The sequence below is a fragment of the Sapajus apella genome, unplaced genomic scaffold (assembly GCF_009761245.1).
Source record: "Sapajus apella isolate SASKATOON/1434 unplaced genomic scaffold, GSC_monkey_1.0 scaffold15, whole genome shotgun sequence".
Taxonomy (NCBI): domain Eukaryota; kingdom Metazoa; phylum Chordata; class Mammalia; order Primates; family Cebidae; genus Sapajus; species Sapajus apella.
Genome location: NW_022436955.1, coordinates 15811644 through 15818004, shown reverse-complemented (window position 1 = coordinate 15818004; position 6361 = coordinate 15811644).

The following is a 6361-nucleotide window of genomic DNA, read 5'->3' as shown; positions in this document are numbered from 1 at the left end:
AGAAGAGGGCCGCAGAAGCTTGCCCTGACTTCCTTGCACGAATCATCCTGGAACTCTGCCCTTATTTCTGTACAGGGCAGGCTGAGCTCTGAGGGTGCCCAGCTGCTCCTGAGGTTGCGGGGCAATGGCAGAGCTGCCTCAATGGCCAGGTTGTGGGAGGGAGGTAAGCAGGAGTCCGCCCCAGCCTTCCCTGGGAGGGTTTGGCTGCTTGAAAGAGGTCCATGTGATTGCTCAGGATGGCAGAGGGTAAGAGCTGTCCATTGACTGAAAAACTGTAAAATGTTGCTTATTGATTTTCATGTAAAAGGTGACTCTTATACCAGCATCCACAGTGTTTTCTCTTTTTAAGCAGTCTCTTAAGTCTGCTGAGGTGGCTTTTTGGGTGTTTGGTCCTTTGCACCAACCATGATCTGTCTGTATCTTGCGATTCCTCTGGGCCGGGCTTCTGCCAGGTGTGCTGGTTAGCAGATTCTGTGTTAGGGTTGAGTCACAGGCAGGATTGGGGCTCAGAAGCACCTTGGTGCTAGGCCAGTGCCAGTGTCAGCCCTGTAGTGTGTGCCTGATGGGCTGTTAGTTCTGATCCCTTTCTCCCTCTGTTCCTGGGATTTGCATTTCCATGTTATAACTCAATAAATGTTAAAATGTAAGTCAATCTTGTGGGTAGGCTTGGAGGCCTAGCTTTGCCAGCCAGCACCAGCTACCACCTCTGCCTGCATTCTCCTTACTTCTAGCCCCCTTGGGTCCAACCCAAACTTCTAATTTAATGCAGGCTGAAATGGGCTGTTCAGGGCTCCATAGTGGAGACAGGGCTGCCAGCACTTTGCCTAGGAAGCATTCTAATCTTAGTGCTAGGTTGGAAAACTAGGAGAAGATGGCTGATATGTGACCTATTTACACTCAGGCAACAGAGTAGGAAACAGATTGAGGTTCTGGTTAACAGTTATTATTATTACTTTTTTTTCTTAAGATGGAGTTCTGCTCTGTCACCCAGGCTGGAGTGCAGTGGTGAGATCTGGCTCACTGCAACCTCCGCCTTCCAGGTTCAAGTGATTCTCTTGCCTCAGCCTCCCAAGTAGCTGGGACTACAGGCACGTGCCACCATGCCCAGCTAATTTTTTGTATTTTTAGTAGAGACAGGGTTTCACCATGTTGGCCAGAATGATCTCGATCTCCTGACCTTGTGATCTGCCCACCTCGACGTCCAAAAGTGCTGGGATTATAGGCATGAGCCACCGCGTCTGGCCTACAGTTATTATTAATAAGCTGTGACCTTGGTCACAAACTCACTAAGTCCCTTAGATAAAATATAAGGTCAGAGAGGCTGTTAAAACAATGGGTCCAACCCAACCTTCTAATTTAAAACCAAGGAACACATGGTGAAGGATACTTGGTGCATGTGGGTGCTGCAAGAGGAATGGAGAGCCCCACCCGCAGCAGCTCTCCTGAATCTGTCACAGTACTGTGGCTTCTGCTCAAGGTTTTGTCTCTTCCTGTGTTTCTAGTGTGTTTTTTTAAATGACAGACCCTTTCCATTTGGATCTTCCTTAAAGTTCCTTCCAGCTTTAATATTCTGATTCTGTCTTTTCTTCAGATGGCAACTGATGGTTTTTCTAGAGGTACAAAAGCATACCTATAACAACACCATGGTCTCTAGCCCCGTGGCCCCGTAGTGGACTCCTGAGTCTGGCTGACACTTGTTATTTCCTGTACTTTTTATTTAGTGCGGTCATCCTAATGGCTGGTATCTCAATGCAGTTTTGATTTGCATTTCCCTAATTATTAGTGGTGTTGAGTATCTTTTCATGTGCTTATTATTGGCCATTTGTTTATCTTCTTTGGAGAAATGTCTCAAGTCCTCTTCATATATATACATATATATATATATATATATATATGGCGCATTGGTAACTTTTTTTTAATTTTAAGTTTCAACTTTTAGATACAGAGGGTACATTTGCAGGTTATATGGCTATACTGTGTGATCTGGAGGTTTAGGGTATGGAGCCCATCACCCAGCTGGGGAGCACAATACCCAACAGGTATTTTTTCAGCCCATTTCCTTTTCTCTACTCCCCTTGTCCAATAGTCCACAGTATTTACTGTTCCTATATTTATGCTCCTGTGTACTCAGTGTTTAGCTCCCACTTGTGAGAAGGGGTGGTATTTGATTTTCTGTTCCTGCACGAATTGGCTTAGGATTATGGCCTCCAGCTGCATCCATGTTGTTGCGAGGGACATGATTTCATTGTTTTCTATGGCTGCGTAGTATCCCATGGTGTGCATGTACCACATTTCCTTTATCCAGTCCACCATTGCTAGGCACCTAGGTTGATTCCATGTCTTTGCTATTGTGAACAGTGTAGCAGTGAACATGCGAGTGCGTGCATCTTTTTGGTAGAATGATTTATTTTTCTTTGGGTATACACCGAGTCATGGGACTGCTGGGTTGAATGGTAGCTGTGTTTTAAGTTAATTGAGAAAACTTCATTTTTTCACAGTGGCTGAACTAACTTACATTCTCACAAATAGTAATTGTTGCCTTTTCTCGCCAGCCTTGCCAGCATCTGTTATTTTTTGACTTTTTAGTAATAGCCATTCTGACTGGTGCGAGATAGTATTTTATTGCGGTTTTGATTTGCATTTCTCTGATGGTTAGCGATGATGAGCATTTTTTCATATGCTTGTTGGCTGCTTGTATGTTTTTTGCTTAAGTTCCTTATAGATTCTGGATATTAGGCCTTTGCCGGCTGCATAGTTTGTGACTATTTCCTCCCATTCTGTAGGTTGTATGTTTACTCCGCTGACAGTTACTTTTGCTGTATAGAATCTCTTTAGTTTATTAAGTCCCTCTTAACAATTTTTGTTTTTGTTCCAATTGTTTTTGATGACTTAACCAAAAATTCTTTGCCAGAGCTGGTGTCAAGAATGATTTCTATAGGATGAGGTCTTGCATTTAAATCTTTAATCCATCTGGAGTTAATTTTTGTATATGGTGAAAGATAGGGGTCCAGTTTCATTCTTCAGCATATGCTCTGCCAATTTTGGAACCGAGTTGTTTTCTTGAGTTTTAGGAGTTGTTCTGTATCTATTCTGGATAATTAACATCACAGATATGATGGAAATATTTTCACCTGTGGGTTGCCTTTTTATGATACTGCTTTTGATGCACAAAATTTTAAAATTTTCATGAGGTCTAATTTGTCTGTTATTTCTTTTGGTGCCTGTGCCTTTGGTGTTATACCCAGGAAATCACTGCCAAATATAATGTCATGAAGGGTTTGTTCTAGGTCTTCTTCTATTAGTTTTGTAGTTTTAGTGGTTACATTTAGGTCTTTGATCCATTTTGAGTTAAATTTCATATATGGTGTTAGGTAAGGGCACAGCTTTATTCTTTTGCATGCAAATACCAAGTTTTCCCAACACCATTTGTTGGAGAACAAAAAGAAAAACAAATACTATTCTTTCCCCAAGGATGGCATCCTTGTCAAAATTATTTGACCATATATGTGAGGGTTTATTTCTGGAATTCTTTCTATTCTATTCCATTGGTTTGTATGTCTGTCTTTTGGTTTCTATGGCAGCACCACACTATTTTGATTACTATAGGTTTGTAGCAAGTTTTGAAATCAGTAAGTTCTTCAGCTTTGTTCTTCTTTTTTCAGATTGTTTTGGTTATTGGGATGCCTTAAGATGCCATGTGGTTAGGTTGCGTTTTCTTATTTCTGCAAAAAAAAAAAAAAAAAAAAAAAAAAAAAAAACCATAATTGGGATTTTGACAGAGATTACATTGAATCTGTAGATCACTTTGTGTGTACTGACATCTTAATGTTAAGTCTTTCAATTCATGAACATGGGATGTGTTTCTGTTTATATCTCCTTTAATTTCTCTCAGTAATGTTTTACAGTTTTTATTGTACAAGCCTTTTACTGCCTTGGTTAATGCCCAGATATTTGATTATTTTTGATGCTATTTTAAATGAAATGAAATTATTACTATTATTTTGAGACAAAGTCTTACTCTGTTGCCCAAGCTGGAGTGCAGTGGCACGATCTTGACTCACTGCAAACTCCAACTCCCAGGTTCAAGCGATTCTCCTGCCACAGTCTCCCCAGTAGCTGGGACTACAGGCATATGCCACCATGCCCGGCTAATGTTTATATTTTTAGTAGAGATGGGGTTTCACCATGTTGCCCAGGCTGGTCTTGAACTCCTGACCTCGTGATCCACCCACCTCAGTCTCCCAAACTGCTGGGATTACAGGTATGAGCTACTATGACTGGCTGAAATTATTTTTATAATTTCCTTTCAGATTATTAATTGTTGGAATATAAAACTGCAACTCATTTTTGTGTTTTGACTTGTGGAGTCTTTAGGGTTTTTTACATATAAGATCTGTGAACAGAGATAATTTTACCTCTTCCTTTCCAATTTGAATCCTTTTTATTTCTTTTTCTTGCCTAATTGCTCTGGCTAGAACTTCCAGTACAATGCTGAATAGAAGCGGCAAAGTAGATGTTCTTGCCTTATTTCTGATCTCAGAGGAAAAGCTTTTAGTCTTGCATCATTGAGTATGATGTTTGTTCTGGGTTTTTCATATGTGGTTTTATTTTGTTGAGGTAGTTTCCTTCTAATCCTCATTTGTTGAGTGCTTTTTAAAAAAATTCATAAAAAGTATTGTTGTAACCATTTTTTTAAAAAAATATCAGCTGTTCAAACTACTTTTTAGGAACTCAATTCTTTGGTTATTTCTTAACAAATTATAGGCAAGCAACATCAGTTTTCCTGCCTTCCCTCCTGTTTTTAGAGAAACTGCCCTTCTCTAAGTCCATTCCTGTAGTTAGCCAGGTCTTTTGTCTGTCTGGGCTGTCAAAGTCAGATGGCTGGGTAATACGTCGATGTTTTTCTGGCTCTGCTACCAATTAGCTCTCCTTAACTGACTACCTGCTTTGCTCTGGTATAATCCCTCCACAGGAAGTGAAAGATAACTTTGGAAAAATGTACAACCTTCAAAGAAACCAGAGATTGTCATTTTGGCCAACACACATGAAACATTTTTGTAAATTATAGAGATAAGATGCCTTTTTAGTAGACTAGCCTGGAGATTTTAATGGCATTGAACTTTTGTTTGAATGAAAGAAGCCACAGGCTAGATTTGTACTAGAATTTTTAGTCTTTGTTTTCTCTAGAAAATAAACCCATATTCTAAACCACATGGGGGAACATAGATCAAGGAGCTTAAACAGACAACAACGATCATAACAGAAACTACCAGAGATGCCTGTCACTCCTAGCTCACACTGTATTTCTAGAACTGCCCTTCCCAAGTTCTGTCAGGGGCATTCTATGTAACACGTCAGTGTTGCTATTAGCAGTGAATTTTCTAGGCCTTTATTAGGCCCAGGAAGAATATTTAAGAATGATTGCTAACCAGTGGGTTTCTTCCTTCACTTTTACTGCCCCCTCAGAAGTGTAAGATCTTTCATTTCTTTCTCTTATATTAATATTACCCTAGTAGTGAGTTCTCTCCATTTCCTACAGACTAGAAATATAAATGCTAGACGTACTCGAGTTTAACAAAATCCTACCAGAATAAAATAGTTTAGCTGTCCTTGGAGTTTGGCATAATGGAATTTCACTTGTACTGAGGTGGCTGGGGACGCAAATAAAGTTGTTAGAAGGAGGAAGGGAATGTGGAAACCAGGCGGAGCAGGTGGTGTGCTCTTGCTCCCCTATTTGGAAAATACAAGCCGTTATTGCTCTTCCTTTCTTTTCTTTTTTTTTTTTTTTGAGACAGAATTTTGCTCTTGCTGCCCAGGTTGGAGTGCAATAGCACGATCTTGGCTCACCGCAACCTCTGCCTCCCAGGTTCAAGTGATTCTGCCGCCTCAGCCTCCTGAGTAGCTGGGATTACAGGTGTGCACCACCACACCAGGCTAATTTTTTTGTACTTTCAGTAGAGATGGCGTTTCTCCACGTTGGTCAGGCTGGTTTCAAATTCCCAACCTCAGGTGATCTGCCCACCTCGGCCTCCCAAAGTAGTAGGATTACCGGCATGAGCCACTGTGCCTGGCCTGCTCTTCCTTTCTTTTGGGTCTCAGGATTACTTCCTTTTTGGACTTTTTAGACTTTCTCTTTTTAAGTTTCAGATAGCGATGGAAATAAACAAAGAAAAGGAGCTACTTATCACTTTTGTTGGTTTAAAAACAAATCCAGAAGTTTGCATTGGGGATTATGGCTTCCCTGTATATGGAAGAGACCAATACCTCTTAGAATCCAGAGAAAACAGGATGAACACGTTGCTGGAGGCTTGCAGGGCAGAAAGGTCTGCAAGATGCCAAAAGCTCACCACAACTGCTGTGC